We start from the raw sequence: 13,900 nt of genomic DNA, 5'->3' as shown, positions 1-13,900 counted from the left end.
GTTTCTTACGCCAGTCCTGTATATTTGGTCCCTTGAGGTTGTAGGAAATTCTTTCTCTGGTAGATGGGAGATAGGCTTTCTTTATATAATAAATTCAGAAAAGTTTCCAGTTTCACTGAACAGCTCCTTTCCCAGAAAGTTTAAAATTAATTTTCTTTGTAATTTCTGATAATAAGTACTGATAGCAAATTTCCTTACCAGCTTTTGTAATCCCGATGCCGTCACAGATCCACTATTGCTGTAGGAAATCATTCTTCTTTGTGGCTGTGATGACATCAACCTCTATGAGGGGGAAAGAAGAAAAACAACAGGAAATTCTGTGTTCAGCTGTTAACTGATAGGTGAAGGAGGAACTGGTTTTTAAGTAAGTTCCCTTAATGAAGCGGCATCCTCCATTACTTGGCTTTATTTATTCAATCTATTTATTTACATTAAATCATTTGTAGTAGAAGTCTTTTGTCAAAAAAATCAGGGAGTATACTGCAGAAGCCATCACTTTGGTAGGGTCCTAGGTCATATTGCCCCATGTCAGGCATGAGCAGAGGGGCTGAAAAAGACCCCAACACAGGGTGAGGAGATAATTTTAAGAAAGAAAGAAAGAAAGAAAGAAAGAAAGAAAGAAAGAAAGAAAGAAAGAAAGAAAGAAAGAAAGAAAGAAAGAAAGAAAGAAAGAAAGAATAAGAGAGAAAGAGAGGGAGGGAAGGAAGGAGGAAGGAAGAAAGAGAAAGAAAAAAGAAGGAGAAAGAAAGAAAAGAAGGAAGAGAAAGAAAGAAGGAAAGAAAAGAAGAAGGAAGAGAAAGAAAGAAGGAAAAGAAAGAGAGGGAAGGAAGGAAGGTGGAAGGAAGAGAAAGAAAGAAAGAAAGAAAGAAAGAAAGAAAGAAAGAAAAAGAAAGAAAGGAAGAAGGAAGGAAAGAAAGAAAAAGAGAGAGGGAGGGAAGGGAGGAAGAAAGAGAAAGAAAAAAAGAGAAAGAAAGAAAAGAAGGAAGAGAAAGAAAAAAGGAAAGAAAAGAAGAGAAAGAAAGAAGGAAAAGAAAGAAAAAGAAAGAAAAGAAAAGAAAGAAAGAAAGAAAGAAAGAAAGAAAGAAAGAAAGAAAGAGGGAAGGAAGGAAGGAAGAGAAAAAGAAGGAAAAGAAGGAAAGAAGGAAGAAAAGAGAAAAGAAATACAGATGGCTAATAAACAGTTGACGTGGGCAACTTCACTGATTGTATTAGTTAGGGTTCTCCAGAAAAACAAAACCAACAAGATATGTGTATATTTAGAAATTGAACTTTATTTTAAGGAAGTGGCTCATGCCATTGTGGGGACAGGCAAGTCCAAAACATGCAGGGCAGGACAGCAGGCTGGAGACCCAGGGAAAAACTGACCCAAGTTTTTCCTCTGAAGGCCTTCAACTGATTGGATGAGGCCCACCACATTACAGAGGGTAGTCTGCTTTACTCAAGAGCTATTGATTTCAATGTTAATCTCCTCTAAAATATGCTTTCACAGCAGCATCTAGACTAGGGTTTGACAAAAAAACTGGGCACCAAAGCCTAGCCACACTGACACATAAAATTAACCATCACATTCATAACAAAAAAGCAAATATAATTGACAATAAGGTATTTTTCACTCAGCAGGTATCCAGAGATTGAAAAGAATTGCACCCTTTGTTGAGAGATAACAGAATACTCACACACCACTGCTGGGGGCACAGACACCAACAAATTTTTCTGTACTGCAGTTTGGCGGTATTAAAATGTCAAATGTGCATATTCTTTGACCCCACTATTCCACTTCTAGGAGCTTACTCTAAGAGAATATTCAAACAAGTACAAAGAGGCGGGTATATGTACATGGTCCAGCAATGTTACATATCGTGATAAAAAATTGGAAGCATCTTCAATGTCACAGATTATGAGCAGGTTACGTAAATTATAGAACATCTGTACAATGGAATACATACTAGACTTTAGAAAGCATAAGGATAGTCTATATTCCTAGACATGAAATGATCTTTGATCTCATTTATGTACAAGTAAGTTAATTGATACATTTCCTAGAAAAGACATTTACCAAAATCATAATCGTGGTTCTCTTTGGGTGGTGGAATTTCAGGTTATTTTTGTAGTAGTTATTGAGGGCTTATTATGTGTCAGGTATTCTTTTTAAGTACTTTCTGTGGATTCAACTCATTTAATAATCTGTATTATTTGCATCTTTTTAAAAAACAAAAGCATTATCATTGTTTTCCCAAAAACTACAAAGTAGTTTTTAAAAATATCCCTTCTAGGGACGCCTGGGTGGCTCAGTTGGTGAAGCGTCCAACTCTTGATTTCCATTCAGGTCATGATCTCATGGTCCTCAGATCAAGCCTTGTATCAGGCTCCACACTGGGCCTGAAGCCTGCTTAAGATTCTCTCTCCCCCTCTCCCTCTGCCCCTCCCCTGCTCGTGCACTCTCTCTCTGTCTCTCTCAGATAAATAAAATAAAATAAAAAATAAAAATAAAATAAAAATATCCCTTCGATTCTCCTGCATGAGAGGGAGCCCCTGTTTCCTAAAGCCCCACAATCTTGGAACAACCAAGAGTCGGAAACTACTCCACGCACACCCTACCAAGCGTTATTATTGGGAATCTCCTCATTTTGCAAAAAAAAAAAAAAAACCCCTGACATTCTCTCATTGCTGTTGGAGTGTTTTGTTTGTTTGGTTGTTTTCATGGTCCTCTTTTGTTTATTGTGGACTGAGTGAGTGACTGAGCGAGCAATGTGTTCTCTTTTAACCCTGATTCTTACTCCTAACCCTTTCCCATAAGCAGCCCCTCTGATGTATCTAATTTGCCTCCTTCCATTTCTGAGTGTTCTCACATGCATTGTACTTTTAATTTACCTAAAGGGTCTGATTTTATCTTTCATTCAAGGGTCTTCCCTGCCTCCCTCCCCCGGCCCGCCACACTTCCACCCACCCAACACCAGATACTCAACGCTCTCCCTGTTTCTGCTGTGGCTGCCACGGGATTCCTGGAGTTGCAGGTGCGTCCTTCATCAACCCTCCATCCACGACTCACCCCCAACGCCTGGCTCGGCCCAGTATTTAAGGTTCACCCAAAAGTCAACCTTGGTTTTTGTTTTGTTTTGTTTTTCTTCTTACGTGTAGCCTTCTCCAGAGAAACTTGGTGCAAGTTTTCCATTGGCCAGCCTGGAGGGAATTGCAAGGCCAGCACTGAGTGCCCAGTGAGAGTATTCCTTGTAGATCCCAAACTAAGGCATCTGGGCAAGACGCTGTCTCCTTGTTCTCTTACCTCCAAATAACCCCCCTGCCCTCCTAGGTCATTTTCTCTTCTCCACTGGGTTGAAACAGCCTTACTTTCCAGTCTGTGCTAATGCTTACCTCTGGAGGCCTGTCAGCCCAAAGACTCCTTTATGTATCTTCCCGAAGACCTAACGTGTCCTTCATCATCTCCCAGTCTGAGGGCTTGATATTTGCAAGAGGAATATGAGTCCCCACTGTGATCTTTCTATAATTTCTGCCTTCTACTCATCCCACTGGCTGCCTTTAAGTTTAGTCGGATTTAATCTGCAGAAAAATGCTAGGAGGGGTGGGGCTGGTCAGAGGAGGATTTCTCTCAAAGTTAATGAAGCTTGAGTTTCAAGGCCCCTAACTTGGCAAGGCCTGAGAAGGAGCCCTAACAACGTGTTCACAAAGGCACATGTTTTTGTTACATTTGCAAATTTATGGTATTTTAACCACAATCAGTTAAGACCTCTGTCTTTGCTCTCCGACTTTCCTTCCATCACAATCTCCCTCCTGTCAGAGAGCTTTGAAGTGGCCTTAGACATTATGGGATCTAGCTGAAGGAAAGTTGGCTTGGGGATACATGTTGTAGGGTTTAGTGGATATATTTAAATGTTTCTTAAGCACTGTTGTGTCTCCTTGTTGCAGTATTCTATCCTAAAATTGTATTATTTTCTCAAAGAATGTTTCTAAAATTATAACGCTTTCTTTCACTTCACAAAGCCGAGTCTTCCCACGCCATGAAGCACAGTGCTTTTCACTTCAGGGGCACCTGGGTGGCTCAGTCGGTTAAGCATTCTACTTCAGCCCAGCTCCTGATCTCACAGTTTGTGAGTTCAAGCCCTGCGTGGGGCTCTGTGCTGACAATGCAGAGCCTGCTTGGGATTCTCTCTCTCTCTCTCTCTCTCTCTCTCTCTCCTCGAAATAAATCAACTTAAAAAAAAAAAAAGAACTTACATATCCCTCAGGATGTCCTTGGGTATTGATGATGCTTCTGTCCTGATCTTAGTTTTGAAACATTCATGTTGTAGGTGGACCCCCAATTTCCACTCAACAAGTGCAGCCCTTGGCTCAGAGTATGGCTTCGAACTCATATATCTTTGTTAGTTTTCTTTCTGGGGCCTCTCCCCACTGTCACCTTACACACGCACTCTTTCTCTCTCTCCCTCTCTCTCCCTTTTATATCTGGCTCAGTTCAATCTCCTATTTAAGTATCACAAGCTGGAGTGCAGAATGGCAATGAGCCAGTTTTTCAAAATGAGCTAAAATCTACAAGGCACACACTTTCAAGAACGCCCACAGCTGCCAGTCTTAACCTTAGAGGACAAGAGTAGGAAACAGGCTTATGTGGCAGGTGCTCTGTCTGGGTGTTTGGAATTGAAGCTGTTTTAATGAGATAAAAATATTTCCAACTCTTCACCTAACAAAACGGTAAAAGTATTAAATTCTTTTAAATTCGAAAAGTCCCTCAAACTAACATCTCAGAAAAATTTTTAGTGCACACACACACACACACACACACACACACACAACTAGTTGCCCAAGAGCTAGTAGGTTAACAGAATCTCATTTTAGTGAAACACACTACAATGTCTCAGAAGAGAGGTTTTTCCATTGACTTAGATTCAAGATCAAGTTTTTTGTTGGTGGTCTTTCTTTGTGGGGGCGGGGGGATCTATTTTTTTATCTTCTTTTCCCCCTCTAAAATGCCTTTCCAGGAGTGTTAACCCTACCTATAGTTTTTAAAAGTGTTAACCTTCAGGGGCACCTGGGTGGCTCAGTCGGTTAAGTGTCTGGCTTCAGCTTAGGTCATGATCTCACAGTTTGTGGGTTCAAGCCCCTCATCAGGTTCTGTGCTGACAGCTCAGAGCCTGGAGCCTGCTTCAGATTCTGTTTCTGTCTTTCTCTGCCCCTCCCCTGCTTGCTCTCCGTCTGTCTCTCTCTCCCTCCCCCGCCTCTTCTCTCTCTCTTTCTCAAAAATAAATAAACATTAAAAAATTTTTTTAAATGTTAATCTTCATTTCTCTGGCAGTAATCCAGTCATGTATTGATGAAACAAATATTTACTGAGTGCCTACAATATTTCAGGCCTTGTTCTAGGTACTTATTTCACTAGGAGCATTTTCCTATGTATTTTTTATTTTTAAAAATTTGCATCCAAATTAGTTAGCATATAGTGCAACAATGATTTCAGGAGTAGATTCCTTAGAGCCCCTTACCCATTTAGCCCATCCCCCCTCCCACAACCCCTCCAGTAACTCTCAGTTTGTTCTCCATATTTATGAGTCTCTTCTGTTTTATCCCCCTCCCTGTTTTTATATTATTTTTGTTTTCCTTCCCTTATGTTCATCTGTTTTGTCTCTTAAGGTCCTCATATGAGTGAAGTCATACGATTTTTGTCTTTCTCTGACTGACTAATTTCACTTAGGATAATACCCTCCAGTTCCATCCACATAGTTGCAAATGGCAAGATTACATTCTTTTTGATTGCCGAGTAATACTCCAGTGTGTGTGTGTGTGTGTGTGTGTGTGTGTGTGTATACACACATATATACCACGTCTTCTTTATCCATTCATCCATCAATGGACATTTGGGCTCTTTCCATACTTTGGCTATTGCTGATAGTGCTGCTATAAACATGGGGGTGCATGTGTCCCTTCAAAACAGCATACCTGCATCCTGTGGATAAATGCCAAGTAGTGCAATTGCTGGGTCATAGGGTAGTTCTATTTTTAGTTTTTTGAGGAACCTCCATACTGTTTTCCAGAGTGGCTGCACCAGCTTGCATTCCCACCAGCAGTGCAAAAGAGATCCTCTTTCTCCGCATCCTCACCAACATCTGTTGTTGCCTGAGTTGTTAATGTTAGCCATTCTGACAGGTGTAAGGTGGTATCTCTTTGTGGTTTTGATTTGTATTTCCCTGATGATGAGTGATGTTGAGCATTTTTCATGTGTCGGTTGGCCATCTGGATGTCTTCTTTGGAGAAGTGTCTATTCATGTCTTTTGCCCATTTCTTCACTGGATTATTTGTTTTTTGGGTGTTGAGTTTGATAAGTTCTTTATAGATTTTGGATACTAACCCTTTATCTGATATGTCGTTTGCATATATCTTTTCCCGTTTGGTCTGTTGCCTTTTAGTTTTGCTGATTGTTTCCTTCGCTGTGTGGAAGCTTTTTATTTTGATGAGGTCCCAGGAGTTCATTGTTGCTTTTGTTTCCCTTGCCTCCAGAGACGTGTTGAGTAAGAAGTTGCTGAGGCCAAGATCAAAGAGGTTTTTGCCTGCTTTCTCCTCAGGGATTTTGATGGCTTCCTGTCTTACATTTAGGTCTTTCATCCATTTTGAGTTTATTTTTGTGTATGGTGTAAGAAAGTGGTCCAGGTTCATTCTTCTGCATATCGCTGTCCAGTTTTCCCAGCACCACTTGCTGAAGAGACTGTCTTTATTCCATTGGATATTCTTTCCTACTTTGTGAAAGATTAGTTGGCCAGAGAATCTTCCCATGTTATTAAATCTCTTTGCAAACATGATTTAGTATCATAATATTTTATAATAAGCAGACCTGAGAATTTATTTAGCCATTCTGGTTTTGTTAAACATTTAGACCATTTCCAATTTCTCCCTATTATAAGTAAGGCAGCAATGATCCTCCTTGTAATAGACACTTGTCCATATCTATGATTAATTCTACAGGACAGACGTCTACGAGTGGAATTACTAGATTGGAGGGTATGAACACTTGAGTTTCTTGACAAATATTTCTGGCAGACTTTCTAATGCATATTATCACCTTTGACTTCCTCAAATCCTCTTCAACTGAAGAATCACCCACCCCCATTTAAAGACAGGAGAGCATATTCAATTCCTTCTGTAGAGGTTTGCTGATTCCTAAAATAATGGCAATAAAAGTAATCAGGTTGTTTCTTGAATACCTCTAGTCCTTTCTGTACCATACCCATTGTCTAGGATCACATTTCTGCACTCTTTTTGCAAAGCCAAAACACTCACAGAAGAAAGAGTATCCATTTACTCGGCTCGTTATTATCACTCTAGGCAGATGAGAAGTCAACCTGGGGAGGAAATCACCCACGAGAAATACAGAATCATAGAAAGGAATGTAAGGTTATAGTAATCATTACCATTCGTATTGGGGCCTCTGAGGAGGAGGGAGTGACAATGTATCCTAAACACACCCCTGAATGGCCTTACTCACAATCGCAGCCCACACTGGGGAAATGAGCCTTCCTAGCTATCAGCGTCTCTGCTCTGGCAAGTCAAACGGTAAAAATACCTCACAGGGGTGCTTTTCAATGTAGCAGTAAATTTCATCGCCTAGTTCTTTGTCCTCTAATATTTTCTGGAATAACTTCATTTTCCTGTCTACCAAGAAAAACTTCTGCCTTCCAAGAAAACCAGTGCCATCTTGAGAATGCCCCCAGGACATGGTCCTCAAAAAGAAAATCTAGGGGAAACAAAACCAGGAGCAAGTCCCCTTTGGTCTAGTTCGAGGTAGCGTATTTGCTACCTGTGTTGCCTTGTTATCTTATTTGGATCAGAAGCCCCTTTAAGCAGGAATTTTGTTTTGATAATGGTCTGCTTAGGACAACAGCTAGTAAGATTGAAATTCAAGCTTTTCTCTTTCCTGGGAGTCAGGCAGCCTGAACACAACTGATTGCCTGGGTGTTTCCCCCTCTCACTGAGTCCAGACTGTTGGAAAATCCCTGATGAGGGCACAGTTTCTTCTCTGGCTGACCAAAAGGGCTTTTTACCAAAGTGGAGAACAGAATCTGTGGTGGGTACAGAATGGCCATGATTCATTCACCCACCAATGAGTACTGGATGCTCAGTACAAGCTAGTACAGGCTAGAAACCAGGCGGGGCATTGTGTGAGTAAAATGGGCAGATAACTTGCCCTCATGGAGCTTGCTGCTGAGTGAGAGGCAAACAGTAAACAAATGATTGTGCCCAGAAACATAAAACTTCAGGCTTGGTAAGTTCTGGGGCATCACAGACACAGAGCTGTGAATGCCTATGACAGGAATGACCCGATTGGAAGGTAGGCAGCTGTGGGAAGGAAGTGTGTTTCTGGCACAGGGAAGAGCATGGACAGAGGGACCAAAGCTCAGTGAGAAGGGGGTGCACGCAGAAGGGGGTGCATGCAGAGAGGTGATCAGGGCCACGCAGGGTTTGGGTCTTCATCCTAAATGGATCTTTAGATTGCTGAACCCCATGTTACTTGGTGACAATTCCACTCTTAGGTATTTACCCAAGAGAAATGAAAACTCACATCCTCAGAGGACTTAGATATCCATAAAAGCCTTAAAATAGCCTAAAACTGAAAACAACCCAAATGTCCATCAACAAGAGAATGGATAAACTGTGGAATATACTCATACTTAATTTAAAGGAATGAACACACAACAACATGGGACACTCTCAAAAAACTTACACTGAGTAAAAATAGGCACAAAAGTCCATACCATGTGATTATATTTGTATCAAATCCAAAACCAGGCAAAACTAATCTGTGGTGATGATAATCAGAAAGTGGTTGCCTTTGGGAGTGGAGGCTAGGCAGGGGGCCAATGACTGAAAAAAAGGGGGCAAGAAAACTTTCTGAGGCAAAAAGAAATGAAAAAAGAGAAAGAAAGAAATGTTTATATCTTATTTGGGGTGGTGATTTCACACAGGCATATTCAGTTATCAAAACTCCTCAAACTGTACTGAACATCTGTGCATTGTGTTATTTGTATAATATACATTAAACTTACTATTTTTTTAAAGTATAATACATACAGCAGAGTGTTTTAACCACAGGAGTCATAGGAGATTTGAAATGTGAAAGGAGTCCTCTGGCTGTGGTCTGGAGAAGGGTAAGAAAGGCCTAGAATGGAAGTAGGTAGACCAGTTACCTCTGCTTTATGTGACTGACCTAGAAGCCAGAATAGTCCTGAGGGGCATATCAGCCCCTCATCAGCCTTTAAAAAAGGAGAATTCAGACCTCCCCTCGCTGACATCCCCCAGGAATTGTGCAAAGGGAATTTAGCCGGAGCAAAAAAGCTGGGACACTGGGGCTAAGAGAACTAAGGCAACCACAGACAAAGGAATTAGATTGAGCCAAATGACTATTACATAGGATCTTTCAAGACAGGATTAAAGTAATCATGTGTGTTTTGAATATTTCAAATCTGGTGAATGCTTTCTTAGGTTCTCTTCCCCACATCTACAAGTTTCTTCCGAAATTAAGAAATCTAGCAGGCTGGAACTGGCTGATGTAACAGGAAGGCAAAAAATGATCTTTTATCCAGTTAGAACGAACAGAATTAACATGGGATGAGAATGAGGTTATGACTCTGAAAGAACATGGGCAATATTACAGCAGTGAAGGAGGGTTTGGGGGCGGGGGGACTGGGTTATAGAATCATGTGTAGAATCCTAAGGCACCAATGCAGTCAGAGAGGCATTTGCTTGGTGAAAGTTTAAAAGAACTACAGAATCTAAGCGTCTCAGGGTTGGGAAGGATTCTTAGAAAGCATATCAATCTACACATTTCACAAATGAAATGCAGAGGTAAAGGGACAAAATTACCCAGGAGTATTCATAACTAGCATTTGATTACCACTTCACCATGTCCACACCTGTTGCCTCATTCAATCGTCATAAAGTGCTGGCAAATAGCAATTACTAATTTTTCTGTTCAGAAGAAAACTTGGGGCTCAGAGGGTGGCGCAGAGAAAGCTAGTTCTTATCGATGTTCAAGTTTCTCCTCTCCCAGGACATGCCACTAGATCACAGATCTCTGCTCTCTTGCAGTTGGTAAGATGGGCTGGCAGAGAACTGAGTTGTGGCCAATGGAATGTGGCAGAAGCCCCCTCTTTGGGGGCTGACTAAAACCTGGCACATAAGCCTCTCTTCTCCTCACTCACTCTTCTCCTTGGCCTGCCATTAGACACACAGGATCCAGTAGAGGATTTGAGGCCCCAGAGGATGGTGAAGCCACAGCTTGGCAGGAGCCTGCGTTCTGTGAATGACTCTGTGGAGCAGAGATTTTTTTCCCATTCACTGACCCAAGTTAGATTGTAATAGGAGTGTGGTGCTTGGGTGGCTCAGTCGGTTAAGCATCCTAGTCTTGATTTCAGCTCAGGTCATGATCTCACAGTTTGTGCTGTCATCACAGAGCCAGATTAAGATATTCTCCCCTCTCTGCCCCTTCCCCACTCATGGTCGCTTACACCCGCTCTCTCTCTCAAAATAAATAAAAAACATTTTAAAAATCTTTAAAAAGGGACGCCTGGGTGGCTCAGTCAGTTAAGCATCTGTCTTCAGCTCGGGTCACGATCTCATGGTTCATGAGTTTGAGCCCCACATCAGGCTTTCTGCTCTCTGTGCAGTGCCTGCTTCAGATCCTCTGTCCCCCTTTTCTCACCCCTCCCCCGCTTGCGCTCTCTCTCTCAATCTCTCTCTCTCTCTCAAATAAATAAATAAAAACTTTAAAAAACCCAGCAGCAAGCGGACGGCTGCTGATAAGGATCGAGGGGAAGAGGATGCTGATGGCAGCAAAACCCAGGGCCTGTTCCGCAGGGTGCGCTCCATACTGAATAAGCTGACACCCCAGATGTTCCAGCAGCTGATGAAGCAGGTGACACAGCGGGCCATCGACACTGAGGAACGCCTCAAAGGGTTCATTGACCTCATCTTCGACAAGGCCATTTCAGAGCCCAGCTTCTCTGTGGCCTTTGCCAACATGTGCCGCTGCCTCATGGTGCTGAAAGTGCCCACTACAGAAAAGCCAACAGTGACTGTGAACTTCCGAAAACTATTGTTGAATCCACGTCAGAAGGAGTTTGAGAAAGACAAAGATGATGATGAGGTTTTTGAGAAGAAGCAAAAAGAAATGGATGAAGCTGCTACGGCAGAAGAACGAGGACGCCTAAAGGAAGAGTTGGAAGAGGCTCGAGACATAGCCTGGCGGCGCTCGTTAGGGAATATCAAGTTTATTGGGGAGTCGTTTAAGCTGAAGATGTTAACGGAGGCAATAACGCATGGCTGTGTGGTTAAACTACTTAAGAACCATGATGAAGAGTCTCTTGAATGCCTTTGTCGTCTGCTCACTACCATTGGCAAAGATCTGGACTTTGAAAAAGCCAAGCCCCGAATGGATCAGTATTTCAACCAGACGGAAAAAATCATTAAGGAAAAGAAGACTTCATCCCGAATCCGCTTTATGCTGCAAGACGTGCTGGATCTGCGACAGAGCAATTGGGTGCCACGCCGTGGGGACCAGGGTCCCAAGACCATGCTGCAAGACCAGATCCACAAGGAGGCTGAGATGGAGGAGCACTGGGAGCATGTAAAAGCGCAGCAGCTAATGGTCAAGGGCAGCGACAAGCGTGGGGGTGGCCCTCCAGGCCCACTCATTAGCCGAGGCTTCCCACTTGTGGATGATGGTGGCTGGAACACAGTCCCCATCGGCAAGGGCAGCCTTGCTGACACCTACTGACACCTCACGGCTCACCAAGATCACGAAGCCTGGCTCCATTGATTCTCACAACCAGCTCTTTGCACCTGGCGGGCGATCGAGCTGCGGCAAGGGCAGCAGTGGAGGCTCAGGGGCCAAGCCCTCTGATGCAGCACCAGCAGCTGCTCGTCCAGCTACTAGTACCTTGAACGGCTTCTCAGCCCTTCAACAAGCAGTACCTACAGAAAACACAGATAGCAGACGTGTGGTACAGAGGAGTAGCTTGAGCCGGGAAAGAGGTGAGAAAGCTGGGGACCGGGGGGACCGCCTAGAGCGGAGTGAACGGGGAAGTGAGCGTGGAGACCGGCTCGATCGCTCTCGGACACCTGCCACCAAGCGGAGCTTCAGCCAGGAAGAGGAAGAGCGGAGTAGAGAGCAGCCCTTCCAGCCTGAGTGACCGCGCAAGGCAGCTAGCCTCACGGAGGATCGGGACCGTGGGCGGGATGCTGTGAAGCGAGAAGCCACCCTGCCCCCGGCGAGCCCCCCAAAGGCTGCGCTCTCTGAGGAAGAGCTGGAAAAAGAAATCCAAGGCCATTATTGAAGAATATCTCCATCTCAATGACATGAAGGAGGCAGCACAGTGCGTACAGGAGCTGGCCTCACCCTCCCTGCTCTTCACCTTTGTGCCGCATGGCATCCAGTCGGCACTGGAGCGCAGCACCATCGCTCGTGGGCATATGGGGTGGCTGCTGCACCAGCTGCTCTTTGCCGGGCACCTCTCCACTGCTCAGTACTACCAAGGTTTATATGAAATCCTAGAATTGGCTGAAGACATGGAAATTGACACACACCCTCCATGTGTGGCTCTACTGAGCAGAACTCATGACGCCCATTCTGCAGGAAGGTGGAGGACCTATGGGGGAGCTGTTCAGGGAGGTTATAAAACCTCTGAGACCCCTGGGCAAAGCTGCTTCTCTGTTGGAGATCCTGGGGCTTCTGTGTAAAAGCATGGGTCCCAAAAAGGTGGGGATGCTGGGGCGAGAAGCTGGACTCAGCTGGAAAGAATTTCTATCTGAAGGCCAGGACGTCAGGGCATTCATCGCTGAACAGAAGGTGGAGTACACCTTGGGCGAGGAGTCTGAAGCCCCTGGCCAGAGGATGCTCTCCTCTGAGGAGCTGAGCAGACAGCTGGAGAAGCTGCTGAAGGAGGGCAGCAGTAACCAGTGGGTGTTTGACTGGATAGAGGCCAACCTGAGTCAGCAGCAGGTAGCATCCAACACACTGGTTCTTGCCCTCATGACAGCTGTCTGCTATTCTGCAATTCTCTTTGAGACGCCCCTCCAAGTGGATGTGGCGGTGCTGAAAGCTTGAGCGAAACTGCTACAGAAATACTTATGTGATGAACAGAAGGAGTTGCAGGCGCTCTACGCCCTCCAGGCCCTTGTAGTGACCTTAGAACAGCGCGCCAGTCTGCTTTGGATGTTCTTTGATGCGCTGTATGACGAGGACATGGTGGAAGAGGAGGCCTTCTATAGCTGGGAGAGTAGCAAGGACCCCGCTGAGCAACAGGGCAAGGGCGTAGCCTTAAATCTGTCACAGCCTTCTTCAAGTGGCTTCATGAAGCAGAGGAGGAGGAGTCTGATCACAACTGAGGGCGGGTGGGGCCGGGGACTTGGAGCCCCATGGACACTTGGATGGCCCGGCCAGCCGCCCGGACTTCCCATAATTTGGCTCTTGTTGATGACGTTGCTATAAACATTGGGGTACATGTGCCCCTTCGAATCAGCATTTTTGTATCCTGTGGATAATTACCTAGTAGTGCAATTGCTGGGTCATAGGGTAATTTTTTAAGTTTTTTGAGGAACCTCCATACTGTTTTCCAGAGAGGTTACACCAGTTTGCATTCCCAACAGCAGTTAAAAAGGGTTCCTCTTTCTCTGTATCCTCACAAACATCTGTTGTTTCCTGAATTGTTAATTTTAGCCATTCTGACAGGTGTGAGGTGATATCTCATTGTGGTTTTGATTTGTATTTCCCTGATGATGAGTGATGTTGAGCATCTTTTCATGGGTCTGTTACCATCTGGATGTCTTTGGAAAAGTGTGTATTCATGTCTTTTGCCCATTTCTTCAGTACATTATTTGTTTTTTGGGTGTTCAGTTTGGT

The 13,900-nt window shown here is 43.9% G+C and overlaps 1 protein-coding gene, 1 long non-coding RNA gene and 1 pseudogene across 2 annotated transcripts in view; 2 read left to right on the top strand and 1 right to left on the bottom strand.

The window, feature by feature from the left end:
- LOC128316466 (uncharacterized) overlaps positions 1-3,098 on the top strand; it is a 28,825-nt gene extending 25,727 nt beyond the window's left edge. The window contains exon 3 of the long non-coding RNA XR_008300408.1: positions 2,903-3,098. This is a non-coding gene — a long non-coding RNA (uncharacterized LOC128316466). The remainder of the gene's footprint in view (positions 1-2,902) is intronic.
- The window catches only part of MRPL42 (mitochondrial ribosomal protein L42), a 69,456-nt gene that overhangs the window by 681 nt on the left and 54,875 nt on the right, over positions 1-13,900 (bottom strand). The window contains exon 6 of the transcript XR_008300405.1: positions 199-282. The gene's annotated coding sequence lies outside the window, so the exon portion shown is untranslated. The remainder of the gene's footprint in view (positions 1-198; positions 283-13,900) is intronic.
- LOC106973414 (eukaryotic translation initiation factor 4 gamma 1-like) lies at positions 10,772-13,386 on the top strand (annotated as a pseudogene).

Source organism: Acinonyx jubatus, chromosome B4, assembly GCF_027475565.1.
Source record: "Acinonyx jubatus isolate Ajub_Pintada_27869175 chromosome B4, VMU_Ajub_asm_v1.0, whole genome shotgun sequence".
NCBI classification, from domain to species: domain Eukaryota; kingdom Metazoa; phylum Chordata; class Mammalia; order Carnivora; family Felidae; genus Acinonyx; species Acinonyx jubatus.
The sequence above is the reverse complement of the archived record's forward strand: the minus strand, read 5'-3'. Positions and strand labels throughout refer to the sequence as shown.